Genomic DNA, 20,043 nt, shown 5'->3' on the forward strand with positions numbered 1-20,043 from the left:
ACCCCTGGATTAAAAATAGTGGGGGGCGGGGGCGAAGACGCGGAGATCAGGGGAGGCGCTGAGGGGTGCTCGGGCTCAGAGGACCAAGTGCCCCTAACCGTGGAGCAGGAGGGTGGGGGCGGCACAGGTGCTTTTTGCGGGGTTCTGAATGGCAGAGGCCTTTTTCTCAATTTCACGTGAATCTTGTGATCTTTGTCTTGCTAGCGGAACGGGCGTTTTTGAGGAATCGTTATTTGTACATTAAAAAAAAAAAAAAGTAAATCCAACACCGCACAGCCCAGAAACGTTTGCATTTCAGTAGAAATGATGGACTTCCTCGGGTTAAAAGGTAAGCCCAAATACATTTTAAAAATTATTTAGTAAACCTCTCTAATGTTGGTTGAGGATGCCCCTTGTCCCAGGCCCTTGAAGCCGTAGTTACTGGGCCAGAGGTTACCAGCCCCGTGGGCTTTGGCACAGATGGGGCGATGGAGAGCTTCTGGATCCATCCCCCCCCCCCACACACATACCTTTGTCTTTAAATGATTTTTCTTGCCTTGTCCTGGGACCATGGGGCTGGGTGGGCCCATGCTCTCCAAAGCAGCACTTTCTGGGCAATGGACAGGACTGGCTTCCTTGGCATGTAACCTGTCCAGTTACACAGGGATCTTTACTTGGTTTGAGTGTCCGCTGTTGCTTTTTTTTGTTTTTTTTTTTTTTCTCTTAATGTTTATTTACTTTTGAGAGAGAGAGAGACAGAGTGTGAGCGGGGAAGGGCAGAGAGAGAAGGAGACACAGGATCCCAAGCAGGCTCCAGGCTCCCAAGCTGTCAGCACAGAGCCTGATGTGGGCCTCAAACCCACAAACCCAGAGATCCTGACCTAAGCCAAGTCAGATGCTTAACCAACTGAGCCACCCCTCTCCTGTTGCAATTTTGAAATTATTTATAGTGTTGGAACAGGGGCTCAATATTTTTACTTTGCAGTGGGTCCCACAAATTACATAGCTGTTCAGTATTTCCTTCTGAGGGTCTTGCTAGAGAGCAAGAGATACAGCCCCCGCTCCTTCCTACTCTTCAAGCACAGTAGACTTTTCCATCCTCCTGAATGTACCAAGAAAACATGCAGAGGTTTTAAGTAAATAGCAACCATGGAACAAATTAAGAGATTAAATATATGTCTCAAATATAGTTAGTATACATAAGGGGTATATACATGCATTTGGAGAGCTATAAGTGTTCCAAAGATAGTAAGAGTATTACCTTGAGTCAAGGAGAAACTAGTGGTTTACCCTAGGTTCATGCTTATCACAGCCATCATCTTTGTGGACATGGATTGGTGTTCACCCACCTTTGATGCTGAGTGCTGGTATGTAGTGCTGAAAAGAGAACTACACAGGAGGAATGCTTGGGTTTTGTTTATTTCCTAGCAGCCCTGAAACCTTGAGTAAGACTTAGCAATTCTTCAGTTTCTTTATAAAACAGGGCTAACAAGGCCAATCTTGTCTTTCTCAGGTTTGGGGGCCATTGACAGTCTATGAGAAAGCACTGAACAGAGGAGGATCTCATTGTTCTCTAAATCCCCATAAGGCTAAGGCATCTATCCAGTTCTCACCTTTGGGCATTGCTTTTCTCCTGGAGGCGCTGAAAGAGATCCCACTGAGTCATTCCTGAATTTCCAGGAACAGACATTTGTCCATGTCAGAAGTATCCATCCAATGGGCATCTCTATGGCTCCACCCTCCACCTTCAGAGTACCCAAATGGCAAGGTGGCAGGTGAGATGAATTAATTTCTGCAGGTAGGCAAGTGAATTGGTGTCATCACCACTCATTAATCCAGTTCCCTGCTAATAGCAGTAAATGGCCCAGATGGCAGACCAGGCAGCCAGAGGAGCAAAGGAAAACATTCTAAAGTCCAGGAGTCACCAGGTCCCCACTTGGATACCCTGATGCCAGATTCCAGTTCTCTGAGCTTTGGGTTCGGCATCTGTAGTGTCAGGATAATACCACAACGTAGGATTGCTGGGAAGAATAAATGGCTACACAGTGAAGGTAGTGTGTTAATAAGCAGCACGCTGCAAATAGATCAGTGGCAACCCTTTCTTCTCTCTAGCCAATTGTATTACCAAATGCCACCCCCCTTCACTCACGGTCCGTCATGTTCCTGTAAAGAAATTCTTCCAGTTCTCTTCTTCCTTGTTCGTCACCCAAAAGGACTTTTTGATGGAAATGTTCCTAGCAGGTCCTCCCCATCAATTACTGACTCCTGCAGCTCCATAAAATAAGTGGCGGTATTGGGCGAATAACTCAGATGTGTTTATTGATCTGAATAGCAGGGTGTTACCCAAGTCTGTAGAATTGTTACTAGAATACTAGGGATTTAGGACTTTAACTTAATAACGTTACTGAAAGCTAAATACCCACAGCCGCGTCTCTCCCCCATAACCAGCAAAACGGGGCGGATAGCTCTGAACACGATCAATTCATGGGTGTCGACTCAGAGTGAGATCGTACAGCTTCAAAAGTAGAGTCGGTCTTCTCACAGCTTGACGCACACCCAGAGGAGCCCCCAGGAGGACCCCCACCTACCCACCCCTCAAGCCCGAGTCCGGGGCAGGGAAGCACCATTTCCCCCACACACCCCCTCACTCGGGTCCTTCCGCCGGCCGCGGGGAAAGCCCGGAGCGCGGAACCGGAGCGACCCTCGGAGGCCACTGGATGGGCATGCTCAGTAGACCCGCAGGTCTGGTTTCACTCGGAAGCCGGCCGCAGCCCCCGCTCCCTACTGCCCTGCACTGGCGCCGGGAGAAGCGGACATTTTATCTTTCTGGGCGATCCGCTCTCTCGTTCGCGTCCTTCGCCCCTTCTCTGCGTCCTCCCACCCCACCGGGGTCCGGTAGGGCCTCGAGTGTAGATCGTCCCCGGGTGGGGTTGCTGGTGGGATCTGGTAAATCACTCCCTCCAGCCCCGCCGGGGGCGCGCGCGGGGCGGGGGTGACTTGGAGAGGACTCTGCTATGCCCTAAGGTTTGTACCGCCCGACCCGCCCGGCAGAAGGCCCCACTGCCGCGGCGGGCTCGCTCCCCGCCCCGCGAGGCGCGCGCAGCTGCGCCCAGGCCTGTCCTCACCTCACCCCCGTTCTGCCCCTTCGGTATTTCTCAATGACCGGCGCTAGGAGGACACTTCCGACGGGGGAGGGAGCAGGTATCATTAGCGCTGGGTTTATCAGTTCCTTCCGGTCTGCCCTGAGCCCAGCCCCGAGCGCCACTCGGCCGCGCCTCGGCGTCCCGGTGCCTTTACTATGTTTAAGTAAGCGGTCGCGTGTGCCAAGTGAGTTTGTAGCCCAGCTGTCTCCCCCAAGACCGGCCGGCAGGAATGGAAACCCAAGCTCTCGTAATGAAGGGGATGATGCAAACTTAGAAACTGACCCGGAGCCCGGGAATGATGCCCCCCCCCCCCCCCGCGGCGCGGGGCGTCCCAGTCCGGGCATGAATGGCTGGAGCCAGATTGCATAATCTCCGCAGTATAAATAGCCGGCGGGCAGGCCTCTGACGCGCTCGCTCGTACCGTTATCGTGCCATACTTGCCCCGATGCCGCTCACTCCCAGCTCATTTTCCTTTTCGGTCTCGCTGCTGGGATTTTAAGTAACAGAGATGAAAGGCTCTTGTCCCTGTCTCCCTCCTCCCTTGAGGTCATATATTATGAATGAAACGCCAACCTCGCGGCTCCCCGAGGTGCCCTACTGCAGGTAGGAGACAGGCTCAATGTCAAGTGCAGCGGTCCACCAAAATTGTGTGTGCGCGTTGGGGAGGGAGAGAAAGCAGGGAATGAGTGACAGGGCTGGGAAACCTTTTGGTCGAGAAAACGTAACCGCTTAGGGTTAGCCTCTGGAGTTTCAGTTTACACCTCTGCCAGCCTCAGTCGATTTCAGAGCGAATTCAAAGGGTCTTTCGACTGTGGCTGCTCGTTCTCCTAACGTAGGCCGCCGTCTCTGTAGAAGTACTGTTTCATTCTAGAGCAGCTGGTTCCGTTTCTCCTTCGAGGCAGCCAACAGTCCTGACAGTAAGAGCCCTGGGACCTTTGAGGTTCGATGGGGTTGAGACGGGGGGGGGGGGGGGGGGGGGGCGGGGAAACTAGTGCAAGGAGTCAGTTCAGCTGTTCTCCAGTTCTAGAATTCATAGAACTCAGTTATGTCCAAAGCTGAGGAAGTATAAACACTTATTTCTTTGCAACAAATATTTCACAAATGTGTGGTCATTTTAAAAATGAAAGTATGCAGAGGGTTCCCTCCAGTCTTCTCTTAAAGAAGTTTCAATTTTTCTCAAAAGTTACCAGTTCTTTGCCAATGGGTTTCTGGCGTGTGAAAGGCAATGGTTAGGCTCATTATTTTTCAAATTCGAGGCCCATTCCTCCAATCTGCACTTAAAAGTGTGGGTACTCTATGAGGCAATGATACAGAAGTGAGGAAAGAAACCCAGGGTCCCGCCCTCTAGGGGTTAGGTCGGGTGGGACAACAGGCCTGTAAAGAAAATGTTAGGGCAGTGGGGTACCCCTCTAAAACCTGGAGTAAGCCGGGGAGAAAGCAGAAGTTGGGGGAAGGAAGGCTGTCCAGAGAAAGGGGGTGCTTGAAACCGATCTTGAAGGAGGGTGTGAGTGTTGATTAGATCACTCGAAGTAAGGGCCTCAGGAATAGCCCAGTGAACACAGAAGCCCTGAGGTGTGAGACATGTGGGGGAATGCGGGAGTAACAAGTCCCAGAGAAGGCTAGGAGCCAGGTCAGGGAGGCCACGTAGGCCACCCTAAAGGACTTTAGACCGTCTTGAAGTCAGGGAACCTTTTGTAGCTGGTTCACAGTTGATCTTTGTCAGCCCCAATTCTTTGCAGTGGCCCCATAGTTATGCAAATGTGAGACAAGTGGGCATTCATTGTTCTAGGATTTAGGGCATAAAACCCCATTCACAAACTGATAGCTCCAGGGCCAGATAAGGCCCTAGACATGTTTTGATTCTCCTGCTTAAAAATTAAAATTAAAATTAAAATTAAGCTAACAGTTTAAAATCAGAATGTTTCACTTAAAAATTAAGATTTGTGGCTCCTGAAAAGATCCAAAGGTGTAGCAACTGTGAGTGCCAAATTCCTGCATGGTAACAACTGATTGTTTTGGGTGGCCTCTGCCTTATCTGTCAAGCTTCAGGCTCCTGCAGGCATTTGTGTCTTTGACCTCTGCATGAATCTTTTATGACTGGATTAAGGCCCCTCTTTGAGACCCCACGTAGGCAGAATTTGTCACTGGGTACAGCAATTTGAGTGGGGGGCTCTGGGCCTCTTAGGAGGAAAGACACCAATTCCCAATCTCCTGCCCAAGACTGTAGTATAGACTGGCAGGCAGACTGAGTTACAGTGAGCATAGCCACATCCCAAGTGGCAGGGAGCAGAGGCCCCTAAAATAACAACACTTACCCTTAGCTCAGGCTTTGTTTCTAGGGAACTCTATCCAAATTAACTAGGCTCTCTACCAACCAAGCAGCAAGGGGTTCAAGTGATTGGAAAAATCACCCAGTGGGATCATGTTTGTACCCCAGTTTTATAAAGCAGTTTACACAAGTTACATAACCAAACTTTTTTTTTCTTAAGATTTTATTTATTTTTTTTTTTTATTTTTTTTTTCAACGTTTTTTTAATTTATTTTTTTTGGTACAGAGAGAGACAGAGCATGAACGGTGGAGGGGCAGAGAGAGAGGGAGACACAGAATCGGAAACAGGCTCCAGGCTCTGAGCCATCAGCCCAGAGCCCGACGCGGGGCTCGAACTCACGGACCGCGAGATCGTGACCTGGCTGAAGTCGGACGCTCAACCAACTGCGCCACCCAGGCGCCCCTTAAGATTTTATTTTTTAGGTAATCTCTACACCAAACATGGGGCTCCAACTCACAACCCTGAGATCAAGAGTCACATGCTCTACTGAGCCAGCCAGGTACCCCCATAACCAAACTTTTTCAGCAGGGAATGCTACACTCAAATTTACATTTTTTATAGATTCCTCCAGGCATGGAGGATGGTTTGTAGGAAGCAAAACATAGACTGGTTAGGAAGAAACTTTCTTCTTCCATGACAGGGTAACAATGCATGACAACGCACAGTAGCAGTGGCCGTGGAGAGGGAAAACCAATTCCAAAGACACAAGTGGGGTAGAAATGACTTGGCTTTCGGATCTATTAGAAGTGGGGACTAACAGAGAAGTCTGGGATAACTTCCAAGTTTTTGACTTGGAAAATTGGATGACTCTTGGTGCCTTTCATGTGATTAGGGTAACTGGTGGGGAAGGGGAGGAAGGTTCGGTCTCCCAAAGATGAGGAGACATAACTGACAGTTGCCACCACTCAACTCTAGGACCTACAAAATAGGTCTGGGATTAAGGGATACAATGAGGCTAGCACAGAGGAAAGCAGAACCTAGAGACAGAGACAGAGAGACAGTTCCCTGAGGACATCATTTGAGCAACTGAATTCAATCTCGCCTAAAGCTTAAGGATGATCTGGACTTTGAAGATCAAATTTGGTTTCTGTCACTTATAGCCAAAAAAATTCTAACTACCAAAATAGAAAGCCATATTTGGGATCGTGAAAAAGATTTGAGAGGAACTAAGGAATGGAACAGAAGGGGAATTTTAGAATGTGTGTTTGCAATTGAACATAGGGACATCTGGGGTCAGTGCCAGGGAGTTTCATACAGATTCCGATTTTGTAGAGTGACCTTCTCCCAGGAAGTTAGCCACCACTGTATGAGTTGTAGCGACCTCTCTTTTTGGTGTCACCATCACCTCTATAATTCACATCTGTTCCTCCTCACTCTTAACATCGTGCCTCATTTTTTCTACCTTTATTCCCCACCCTCTTTCTTCTGTAAAGACCATACTGAGAAAAGAAGCTTAATACTGAAAGAGAATCAGAGCTCTTAGAATTGGAAAAAAATGAAAAATCATATTTGGGGCAACTGTGGCTCCAATAAACTCAGTAATGGATGGTTCTTGTATCAGTTCACTTTTGCTGTATAACCACCACAAAATTTCGTGGCTTAAAACAATAAACACTTTATTAATATCTCATGAGGCTCTGGTCTGTTGACTTAGTGGCTCTTTTGGCCTTGCCCAGCTCAGCTGGGGCTGGATGGTCTAGGATGGTCTTTAATATATCTGGTGATTTGGTGAGCTGATCTATCTCACAGGGGCCTGAGCTAGACTAGCTCATCTCTGCTCCACATGATCTGTTATTCTCCAGGAGGCCAACCCAGATTAGATCATATGGTGGTGTGGCAGGGTTCCCAAATCAGTAAGAGAGGGCAAACCCCAAAGTGCGTGCATTTTTCAAGCCTCTGTTTGTGGCACATTTGTTAATATCCCAACAACAAAGGAAGTCACACTACCAACCCAGAGTCAAGAGTCAAGGAGTGGGGAAATAGACTCTCCTTGATAAGAAGAGTAGCACAGTATGTAGCAAGCAAGGGATGTATGTACATGCAAGGATGCGAGGAATTTGTAATCATTTTTACAGTCTATTTCGGTCTCTAACCCAAGTTTCATAATTAGGGAAGGATATTTATAATAGCAGTATACATTGATCACATTTATAAGTATTGTATATTTGTGTATACAAATACATGATTCACATAAAATATATAAGTGTAAGTATATAAATATATGAATCATTTTTATATATAAGTTACTATTTATATATAGGACTACTATTGATAGAATTAACTTCCACCTTTATAGTCACTGATTTATGACCAAGTAACTAAAACTGCTTAATGTTGAGTAGATTTGTGTGTGCCAAAAAACTCTTCTCAATAATTTTTTTTTTTAATGTGTATTTGAGAGAGAGAGAGAGACAGCGCAAGCAGGAGAGGGGCAGAGAGAGAGGGAAGCACAGAATCCAAAGAAGGCTCCAGGCTCCGAGCTGTCAGCACAGAGCCCTACACGGGGCTTCAACCCACGGACCTCAAGATTGTGACCTGAGCCGAAGTTGGACGCCAAACTGACTGAGCCACCCAGGCACTCCAAAACTCTTCTCAATAATTTAATGAATAAGGAAAAAGGCCTTTTCAGCTCATTATGCTTGTCCTGTTTCTCAGCATGAAAATCCTGTCTGCTTCTTAAAATAAGTATATTCCTAAAGAGATCTGGACAGTTAAAATGTTTGTAAACTGGGGTGCCTGGGTGGCTCAGTCGGTTGAGCGTCTGACTCTTGATTTTGGCTCATGTCATGATCCCAGGGTCATGGGATCGAGCCCTGCATCGGGCTCTGTGCTGAGCATGAAGTCTACTTAAGATTCTTTCTCTTTCTTCCTCTGTTCCTCTCCCCGTCTCATGCTTTCTCTCTCTAAAATTAAAACAAACAAAAAAAAAAGTTTGTAAACCAATGCACATGTAAAAAAATACTAGGGAAGCAACTATTTAAGGTTGCTGTAGATTGAATAATTTGGAAAAGCAAATCCCCTAATTTGTTCATTATATTAGCTCAGACTTTATACACACTTTTGAGATTAGTTAAAACAAGGCTTACTTGTATACTTTTTTTCTTTTTTTTCTTTTTTTGATAGAGACAGAGGGTGAACAGGAGAGGGGCAGAGAGAGACAGAAACACAGAATCTGAAGCAGGCTCCAGGCTCTGAGCTGTCAGCACAGAGCCCGACATGGGGCTTGAACTCGTGAACCACGAGATCATGACCTGAGCTGAAGTCGACCGCTTAACCGACTGAGCCACCCAGGCGCCCCTACTTGTATACTTTTTTGACGGTGGCAGAGGTGGTGCTCTTGGTGGTGGAGGTGATAATGAAGATGTTGAGGTAGTAGTGATGTTGATGGTGGTGGTGGTGGTGGTGATGATGGAGGTGTTGAGAGGTGATAATGAAGGCAGAAGTGGTAGTGGTGTAAGTGATGGTAGTGGAGGTGATGGAAAGATCTGAAACAGAAACTGTCAGTTTGCTGCAAGAGTTTCTCCGTGGTGCTCTCACCTGATCCCAGACATACAGACATCTGGACACGTGCATTGAAGAAAGGAATAGAAAAAGAGTACGTCAGAGAAAAGAAAAGCAAATAAATTACAGGGTGAGATGCCCTGGAGGCCAGGCAATTTCCCACAGTGCCATGAGGACCAACCAAGTACTTTTCTTCTTGGCATCCCTTGGGTATCACTTCCTCCAGTGAGGTTCTGTCCCCTCCCCTCCATGGGGCTAGGTGCTCCAGGATACAGCCTCATCTTCCTCTGTCCTGGGCTTCTTTGTGCATTATGTAATTGTGTATCTACTTATCTCTATTACCTTACCACTAGATAGTAAGCTCTCTGACAGCAGAGACTACTTATTCTCTCTTACTCCATCTAGAGTCACTAGGGCACATAGTGGGCGTCCTGTAATATTTACTATGAATGAATGACAAGCCACTGTGGCTTGCCCTCTCTCTTTCGCTCTAAAAGTGCATTTTGCCCCATGGCATCCGAAAGTGTACCCTTCTGAATAACTTTCCACGTGTCAACTGGCCCAACTTGCTGATGTCAGATAAAGGGCTGGGAAAGTCCCAGTTGAACAGTAGTATAAAATCTTGTCGTACTAGAATGCAAAGGACATTTTAAAGAACCACCTGTTTTAAGATGAGGAAGCTGGGGCAGATAAGCCCAGATAAGCCACATGACTCAATTAAGACCACACAGATAGGCAGGGTCACATCTAGAACCATAACACAGGAATTCAAAGTCCAGGTTCCATGACTAAGGTGTCTTTGTTGGAATACTTCCAGATGTACCCTTGGTGCTTCTAATTCTAGCTCATGGGAGGCAATGTTGCTTATTAATGTTGTAGCTCATTCGTGAAGGAGAAAATGAAGGCTTCTTTTTAGCCAAAGTCTACTCAGGATTTGGCATTGTGGCTCACATTAAATTCTACTGGACACTGTTGGTCTAGGGCAATAATGGTAATCCTTCTCTCCATTCTCAGTTTAGGGGTGACTCTGGTATTTTCTTTCGACTATAGTCCCCCCCCCCAACCCATTTTTCCTTACACTGAACTGTCACACTGTAGCCAATAAAATGTAGGAAGATGTCTGGTAGGGAAATTCAGTTCTGGGAAAGATTTGAATCACTGGAAAAAAGAGAGATGGAGTGAGGGGAGAATGCCTTGCTTTTCCTGCCTTCAGTTCTCATGTGAGGCAGTGATGTTTGGTGCTAACCAGAAGGAGAAAGCCAAGAAAGTCAAAGGAGAGCTGACCCAGAATCCTGAAATTGCTGAGCTACTGAGTTAACCGGATCTGGAACTCACCTCCTTCTGGATTTCGTGTTCTGTGAGACAGTAAATCTTTATTGCTTAAGCCACTTTTACCAATGTCTTGTTGCTTGAGGCCAAACTGAGTAGTTCACACAGTATGCATTCCTTGTGTACACTCCCTGTTTTAAGTAAATCCCAGTGTTTCAGTGGCCGGTGCCTGGATGGTTTGCCACCTCGCAGAAGAGAACTAACCGATGGAGTTGACTTCTACACACGTCTGTTTGAGATGTTATCTGCTGACATTTGTAGGCTGAGAAATTTTTGTTGCTATACATGTAACAACTAAGAATTGGACAATCTATAAAAACATAAAAACCTCTAGTCTCTGTGTGCTTGAACGTACGCATGCCGAATGCTTGTAAGAAGTGGTGGTTAAAACTCCATGGTTTTGTTCCATTGTTATTTGTGACTATAAATGTAAGCCCTGTTCATTGTACAAACATTTGAAGCACAAAAAAGGATAGTGAAGAAAATAATATCCTAATAATCCCACCGTCCAGATATAACCCACTAATATTTTATTTATTTATTCTGAGAGAGGGAGAGAGAATCTCAAGCAGGCTCCACATTCAGCACAGAGCCTGACGCCGGACTCAATCCCATGACTGCGAGATCACAATCCAAGCTGGTATCAAGAGTTGGATGCTCAATGGACTGAGCCACCCAGGCGCCCCGTTAATATTTTAAATGTATATCTTTACAGACTTTTTCTATATATAGTATATATTTTAATGTAATATGCAGTGTGTACTTTAATAAAAACAAGATCATATTAAACCTAACTCTTTTGTAACCCCCTAAAAAAAAAAAAAAAAACCCTCAGTAATAATATGCATGTATTCAGAGTCCTAAATGTCTCGTGTTTTCCAGGAAGCAGCTGTGAGTTGATAACATTCTGTTTCGTCTTCATGTACACAACGCATAGGTGTAAAAATCATTGGCAAAAATAGGTGACAGATGGCAAAATAGTTTCATATAAAATATTTTATTCTTCTGTGCCTCTGCTGTACCCGTCTGAACTTCTACCCTAGTATCTATAACAAATATTGAACCTATTTGCTGAACTAGCTTCTTCACCAACTAACTCTTAAATTCCTGGATGGGATGGGGAAAGCAATGACCAAATAAACTAAATTCTTTCTACATACACATATCTAAATCTACCAGAATGTGTAATACATGCAAAGGTTTATGGAATGAATAAAAAAAATGCTCGTATAGTTTTTTTTGGGGTTATAATAAATGTGCTATAGGCAAATTTATACTATTGGTTGCATTGAAATCTCATTTCAAACCAATTAAGTTCACGCAATGATTAAGATCACAAAAGAAACAAACATTGCTTTACTATCAATATCATCATAAATCTTTTAATGATTCTAGACTTGAAATTTCTGCCTGAAGTTCCGTTATGGACTTGAATTTTAACCATTGACATTTTACCTAACAATAAACAGCTGAAAGATAAGCAGAAGATCCATCATATACCCTGATATTTCAATAAACTTGATATTTTGGGCTAGTAGATTTTTAAAAATTCCAAGTGGCAGACCAAGTGTGTTCACTTTTATCTCAATACTTGCTGTCATATAGTTGTCACGTTATAAATGTATAATCTCTACTTTCTTCCTCATTTTCATTCTCTCCTAAACCCACCACAGTCTAGCTTTTGTCCTCACCGTTTCACACAAGTTGCTCCTTGGTCAGGTCACTTCATTTGATTGCCAAATCTGACAGTCTTTCTTCAGTATTGATTTGTCACCTAACATAGCTGCCGACTTCCACCTTTTTAAAACTCTTCCTCCAGTCGCTTCCATGACCCCAATTTCTGGTTCCTCTTTACTTCTGTTTATTCATTTATTCAGCAAAAATTCTACTGTAAGGGTATGCAGTGATAATAAAGTGGGCATCTATTGAGTGCTTACTAAGTATCAGGCAATGTTTTTAAATTTTAAACACTTCACATGTATGAACTCAATCTTACCAGCGCAGGAGTAAGCCAACTTTTCCTTAAAGGTAAGTGTCTTCTTAAAGTAAATATCTTTGGCTCTGCAGGCACAGTGATGTATGTTGTAGCCCCTCAACTCAAACCATTTTAGCATGGAAGTAGCCATAGATGATCTATAAGCAAATGCACATGGCTGTGCTCCAATAAAACTTTATTTACAAAACAGGTGGCTAAACTTGCCGCAGGGGCTGTAGCTTGCCAACCCCTGCTCTAAAATCTAATATAAATTCTGTGCCCCCAGGCGCAAGAATTTTTGTCTGTTTTGATACACAATAGATAGTAAATATTTGGTAAATGAATACTCTTCCTCTAAGATAGGAACTATTCTAATCTCCATTTTCCAAATAAGGAGATGGAAGCATAAAGGTTAAATAACTTGCCAAAAGTCACCAACTGATACGTAACAAATCCAGGATTTAAGCCCACACGGTCTTATATCAGAGCCCGTACTCTTCATCACTACACTGGACGGCGGTGGCACAGAGGAGAAAGTCGCGCAGCTAATCTCATGAGAATCTGGAGAAGTTTTTTTAACTGAATCTTGAAGGATGAAGAATTCTCCAGGGAGAAGAGGAGAAGGAGAGGCTTCACATTCTACTACGGAGAAACTGCAGGTGTATGAAAAAGGGGAGACTGATACAAAGTGGCATTATGGGCAAACGGGCAGCAAAGGAAGATTGCTGCTTGGAGAATGCATTCACTTGTCAGTAGTTCACATGGCTGGACACAGGCCATGAGATGAGAAGTGGTGGAGATGAGGCTAAACAAGTATGCCAGGGGCCTTGTGTGACACGTGAATAAATTTGGATTTTAACTTGGCAGCATATGGGCTACTGAAGTGTTTTGAGCATGGGAAGGAATGACCATATTTGCATTTTAGGTCGATTTTTAAAGTTACATTTTGTTTTAAAATTAGATGATACAAGCATCTTGTAGGACATTCAAAAGCTGGGAAGGTCATTCTCCTGCCCTCCTCCCGCCATCTAGCTCCTTGTCCCAGAGGCACCACTGTTTGCGGTTAGGAAGACCTTCACTTATAGCAGGAAGAACGGATTGGGTCAGGGTGAGCTGGGTGTCTTGTTAATTAATTTAAGTTAATTTAATTAGTAAAATTAATTAGTAAATTAATTTAAATTTTCTCCTTAGGGTAGATGATAATGAAAAAAGGGTGAGAAAGACTGCCTTACACCTTCGTAAATAGTTCCTCTATTCAATCCTCTTCAAAGGACTCAAGTTGAGTGTGCATCTGTTTCTGCCCATGTACCTGACTGATAATAGTGAAACTAGGATGGAGAGTAATTATCCACGTGGTACATGATCATAAAGAAAGGCCATATAACATCTTGGCAAGCAGCATAGACTGCTGGGATTAGAATCCTGGCTCTGCTATTTACTAGCTGTGTGACTTTAACCTCTCTGTGCCTCTCTCCAAAATGGGGATAATAATGGTAGTTATCTCCTAATGGTTGTGAGGATATCATTCAATGTGTGTTAGCTAATTGCTCAAAGAATCCTGATGATAAGAGCTTCAAAGGAGAAGGGGGTTTTGCAAGAGTGAAGGTGTGGAAATAAAATTAAGGAATGTGGAGAATGTCAACAGAACTTCCCATGCCCATGGGTTGTGGGCATGAGAAAAGAAGTAGCAGCCTTTCTAGGATTCAACAAGGAACGTCCCTCAGGGAATATGTTTACTTTGCAGGAAGGCAAAGAAGGAGCTAGGAGGTTGTGAAAAGAAGTTTACAATTGAACGGAGGTTCTGAGGCACAGAGGAAAGACCTGAGAAAGAGGAAGGCAAAAGGTAGACACAAAGCCCAGAGCAAGGTGGCAGATTTAGATTAAGGTGAGGGAGAAGAGACCTAGCTGGAGGCAGGGCCACCATATATGACAACTCAGGTTGAACAGGGAAGGGAGTGGGGAACTACGGTCATATCTAGCCAGCTGCCTATTTTTGAAAAGCCCACGAGCTAAGAATTTTTTTCACATTTTCTTGTTGAGAGAAAGTGCAAGTGCACATGCATGTGCAAGTGGGGGTGGAGCAGAGGGGGGCGGGGAGAGAGAGAGAGAGAGAGAGAGAGAGTGAGAGAGAGAATCTTAAGCAAGGTCCACGCTCAGAGCAGAGCCTGACTCAGGGCTCAGTCTAATGAACCGTGAGATCATGACCTGAGCCAAAATCAAGAGTCAGGTGTTTAACTAACTGTGCCCTCCAGGTACCCCTGGTTTTTACATTTTTAAATAATTTTTTAAATTGAAAGAATAACATTTCACAATACATGAAAATAATGTGTAATTCAATCTCAGTGTCTATAAATAAAGTTTTCTTGTATCATGGCCATGCTGACTCATTTACATATTTTCTATGGCTACTTTCACACTACAATGTCAGAGTTGAGTACTGTCAACAAAGACCAAATGGCCCACACAGCTGACAATATGGACCATCTGGCTCTCTATAGAAAAAGTTTGTCAAGGGCGCTTGGGTGGCTTGGTTAAGTGTCCAACTCGATTTTGGCTCAGGTCATGATCCGTGATCTCACAATTCATGGGTTTGGGCCCCACATCGGGCTCTGTGCTGATGGCGTGGAGCCTGCTTGGGATTCTCTCTCTCTGTCTCTCTCTCTCTCTCTCTCTCTCAAAAATAAATAAACTTAAAAAAAAAGAAAAGAAAAAGCTTGTCAGCCTTTGCTCTTGTGTATCATCCATAGTCTACTATATGAATGGCACCCCCAGGAGTTGTGCAACACAGGAGACCTGGCCTTAGGAGCACTCAGTTTGGATGATGATAAAGGATTACAATGAGGAAAGACATGGATGAATTACATGGCCTCGAGGCTTTTTTTGGAATGTGGGCACAACGTTGTTTTGTTAGAACAAAGCAAGGCTGTCAGCTGGATTCAAGCCACGGCTCTTGGCTGGTGAGGAGCAAGGTGTGGTAGACACAACTGGTTGCCCACACAATCTTCATTCCTCCTTTTGTTTTCTACTAACAGAAGCCTGATTTTATCAAGGAGGTAATGCGCACTATTAAAAATAACCATCTCAAATAAGAAAAGTGCTCAAAACCTGGTGGGGGCAAGTCAAAAGGACACAGAAGTCAGATTAAGGGGGCTCCCCACGGCCAATCTGCAACAACGTGAGCATCAAAACAATGATGGCAGTGGGTATAACCCATTGAATAGAATAGGAATCCATGAGTCCATACTGAAACAAACAAATGGAGGAGGAAAAAAAGTTCTTCTATTTGGTAAAGAGCAAACTAATAAATTAGAGGATGAATGACAGAATTAGAACATCACCATTTTGCAGTGACCATAATATTATTTCAGGCAAGAGCATCAATGGATGCTAAAACTGGTAGATGAAAGTTTGATGAGAAACATATTTGTACAATCTGTGAAGACCTCCTACAGATTCTCATTACTTTTTCAAAGGGTAAAATAGTGACTTTGTACTAGGAAAATATGACCAATGCTACTACACCATCTTAACCAAGTGATCAAAATTGCTACCATTAGTAATAAGACAGACCAAATTACATACCTCCTAATATGCCCTGAGAAGGACACCATATCACATCTGTAGTATTCAGGCCAAAAATACGTAACCTGAATCATGAGAAAACATCAGATAAATCCAAATAAAGGATGTTCTCCAGAGTAATTGGCCTGTGGTCTTCAACAATGTCAATGACATGAGGGATAAAGACAGTTTGAAGAACTTTCTAGATTAAAGTAGATTAAAAACAACATGAGAACAAAATGCAATGTGTGATCTTGGATTGGTTCCTGGACTAGGAAAAAAAAAAAAGAATTTATTTGCAACAAAGGACATCGGTGAGACAATTAGCAAAAGCTGCAGATTAAACAATAGCATTTTATCAATGTTAATATTCTGATTCTGATCACTGAAGTATGGTTATATAAGGGAAGATTTTTATTTGTAGGCAGCACACGCTGAAGTATGTAGGAGTAAATGTTCATGAGAGAGAGAGAGAGAAAACAATAAAGTAAGTGTTAATATGTGGGAATTTGGGGTGAAAAGTATACAAGAATTCTTTGTACTATTTTTTGTAAATTTTTTGTCAGTTTGAGATTATTTCCAAAGAAAAAGTTGAAAAAAAAAAAGAAAAGAAAAAAGAAAACACCTCATCTCCTCCAGGTACCCACACAATGAGATATTCATACCCCCAATCCTGGCTGATGAGTTGCAGTTTTTAGTTTAGTAGATGGGGCCTCTCAGAAAACTATTGCTTTCCTGATAAAAAAGGGGGAGGCTTGCCATATGCCTTTGGCTCCTTGCCCTTCCCCTTCTTCCTGCTTGGAATGAGGGCTTACTGGCTGAGATGGAGCAGCCATCTTATGGCCACAAGGACAAAAAGAGTTGCAAGGAGCATGAGTCTTGCTGACTTCATTAAGCCCTGCCTGGATTGCCTTCTGGATAAGTTAGTTGATTAACCCACTGTTATATGCAGCCAAATGCAATTCCAATTGAGCTAGAATACCTAAGGCTCCCAGTGGTGTTTAGAGTTTGGAGTCTGTGTGTCTTGACTCCTCAGTCTTCTTCATGGGCAACTGTTTCCAACTGCCTTTAAATGTTAATGTTCCCTACGTTTGGGTCTCAGCCCTGTCCTCCTCGATATGGTCTCCTTGGATTACCTCATGTACTCCTACTTACCATTAAACTCTGATGACTCTCAAATTACTATCTCTAGCCTGGAATTTTCTGAATTGCAGATTGCAGACCATGTATCCAGTTACCCAGTGGAAACCTGTACCTATGGTCAGTCAGTTCAATAGTTACAGAGCTGAATTCTTCTTTTCAGACACACACACACACACACGCACACACACACACATTCTCCTTCTCTTCTTTCAACCACCATCCAACCACTTTCCCAAGTCAGAAACTCAGGAGTCATTCTCTCCTTTTCCTATTTCTCACCCCCTACATGCAATTAGTCATCCAGGTCTTGATGACTCCATCTCCTAAATAGTTTCTGAATCCATTTCCTCCTCTTCATTCTCATTACCCAGATAGATGCCTCATCATCTCTCACTGGTATTTTTCATTAACCTTCTAAACAATCTCCCTGCCTCTGTCTTCTGTTCCCTAAATACAAACTATTGTCCATTATCTTTCTAAAATGTAAATATGATCACCATACTTCCCTACTTAAAATTTTCCTGTCACTTGAACTGCTTATGGTAATTTCTTTCCTTCCCCAAATTCCTAATACGGTATGACAATAACCTACTTCTCCTGACTGCCCTTCTGTGCCATGTCTCTGTGAGGAGATAGCTGACTGTCCTGGCTAGTTTGTTATAGTCTTTGAAGGCAACTTCTCCCACATTCCAATAAACCAGCGGTCTTCCCTTGCTCCAATGCTCTCACATTATTCCATGTCAGGTGACTTCCAATGCTCTTTCATTTGTAGCAAAAATAATCTTCTATGTTGATTGAAATGAGGTGTTGGGGCCATCGTGTGGGATAGAGAGAGTTGAGCCTTGTCACCTGAATCCAACAAATATCATTCATACAGATATTTCAGCCTGTATATGGTAGCCCAGGTAGAGAAGCTATAGGGATGTTATAACACAACCTGGCTCCACACTGTGGGTCTCCTATTGCATTGACCGCTTTTGAATTAAGCAAGCCTGGGTTCCTGAGACTGATTCCTTTATTTTCTGAAGCCAGCTGCTGGGGCTTGAGTGGGATGGGAGTGTCAGCAACAGAACAGGAAACAAAGTTACCCAGCTTTGCAGGTGCCAGCCATCAGTCTCCTCCTTTAGTAACCTCCCTTGCTCTGTTCCTAGAGAAATACTTTTTTTCCCCTTTTTTCAAACCCCTATCAAAAAGACCCATTTGACCCTTCCCTCACCCAGGCAGTTAGACATTCCTTCTAGGAGTTCCCCTGATACTTACCACACTACAATGAAATTATGTCTTCGTATGTCCATTTCCCTGCTTTTGGTTACCAGCATCTGAACACAAATCTTACTGTTTTTGGAATGTTCCCCCAACCCCGAATATATGTCCTCATAATATAGCCTGACATATGGGAAATAATCAGTAAATGTTTGTTGACTGATTCAATGAATGGATGTTTCTTCTAAGTTCCAGGTAGAACAGAGTGGAAAGAGCAGAGATCTCATTCCCAGTTAGTTCCTCCACTATTTAGCTTTGTGACCACAATCTCAACAGCTCCTTTCCCTCATGAATGAAGCAGGGACAATAACACTCACTTGGTCAAGAATTGTTTTGAAAATTAAAAGAGTTACTGCTCATTGAATTCATTCAGTTGTAGGGATATAGTGAATGCCTTTTATGAAGCAGGCACTGTGTTAGGAGGCAGGGGTATAACATTGTCTTTTCCTCATAACGCTTTTCCATCTAACAAGAAAGATAATTAAAGATAAGATAATTTTATTATAGATGCAATAAAATGTAGTGAGAATTAGAATAAGAACAAGATACGGTGGGAAAGTAGATCAGGGGGCATAATCTAGTCTAGGGTTCACAAAAGACCTCCCCAAATGCTATAAAACAACTGTAGAGTACTAGACTCATGTCAGGAGGATATTACTACTATAGATAAGGACTGCCCTTGAGTTCAGAGGAGGCAGACATCACACTGTGTGAAGTAAGACTTCCTAGAAAAGGTGGGATGTTGAGCTGGACCCAACTTCCTTTAATATTGCTGACCAGTCTTTATTAGGAGGGCATGCCCTTTGACTCAGGGATGGATTTGTCTTCATTTGTCAATAGTCCAACTGACTTTGTGGCTCTAAGAAACCAAGCCCTTCAGTTAAAGAATACAAACCACAGAGACAGGGAATGCTGAGGGAAATCTGAGGGGCCAGTGAAGTCTAGAGGCCAGACAGCAATATTAACACTCTTGACTTCTGCCTTCAAATGCATTCAGAATCTGAATGCCACCTCACTACCTCTTCTGTAACCCCCTGGTCTCGGCCACCATCATGGTCACTGGGGCCATGACGAAATCTTCCAAACTGGTCTTCCCGTTTCTACCCTTGCTCTTCTCCCATATGACTTCACACATAGTTGGCTCCTTCCTTCGGGCACATTAACTTAAAGATGACCAGCTGTTTGCAAGGAAAGCGGGGCTTGGATGAAAGAGGATGAAGGGATCTTGTGCCCATTCGTAGGATGAGGAAATGCAGGGAAATGCTGCCTGCCTATTTCACAGTGGGAACCTGTGGTAGGTAAATAAACAAGCCCAAATAAGCCTTCCCCTGTTGTTTTTGTTTTAAAGTGTTTTTAGATAAGCCCCTGCTCCTTCACCCTCTCCCAGACTCCCGTCCTCCACATTTCCCACACATTCCCTGAGTTGTTTCCCAGCTGCAAACATCCCATCTCTCTGCCCCCTCATCTCCTTCCCAGTCTTTTCCTGACTCACCCTTCACAGTCTTTTTCAGCAATGCACAAATATCCTGTTGTCTATCAAAACCAGCTCTACAAGATCATCATCATGTCCAACACTGGGGGCAGGAGCAGGGAAGCCAGCACCCCATCTGGTCAGCTCCTGAGTGTGCCAAACATAAAGGCCGGACACTCAATGCGTGTTTGCAGTGAGACCGGCTGACCCAGCCCAGGCTTCAGATAGGACTTCATCTTCCAAGGATGATCTATTTCAGATCTTGGCATTTTCCAAATGCCTGCCAGGCAAGGAATGGACACACCATCTATTCCAACATCTTTACTTTTCTTCCCCATTTTTTTTTCT

The 20,043-nt window shown here is 43.9% G+C and overlaps 1 long non-coding RNA gene across 1 annotated transcript; it reads left to right on the forward strand.

Moving 5' to 3' along the window:
• Position 1: 1 nt before the first annotated feature.
• On the forward strand, positions 2-11,768 carry LOC123580874. The gene is made up of 2 exons (XR_006703510.1): positions 2-328; positions 10,167-11,768. It is a non-coding gene; the product is annotated as an uncharacterized LOC123580874 (long non-coding RNA).
• The last annotated feature ends 8,275 nt before the right edge of the window (positions 11,769-20,043 follow it).

The sequence above is a fragment of the Leopardus geoffroyi genome, chromosome A3 (assembly GCF_018350155.1).
Source record: "Leopardus geoffroyi isolate Oge1 chromosome A3, O.geoffroyi_Oge1_pat1.0, whole genome shotgun sequence".
Taxonomy (NCBI): Eukaryota; Metazoa; Chordata; class Mammalia; order Carnivora; family Felidae; genus Leopardus; species Leopardus geoffroyi.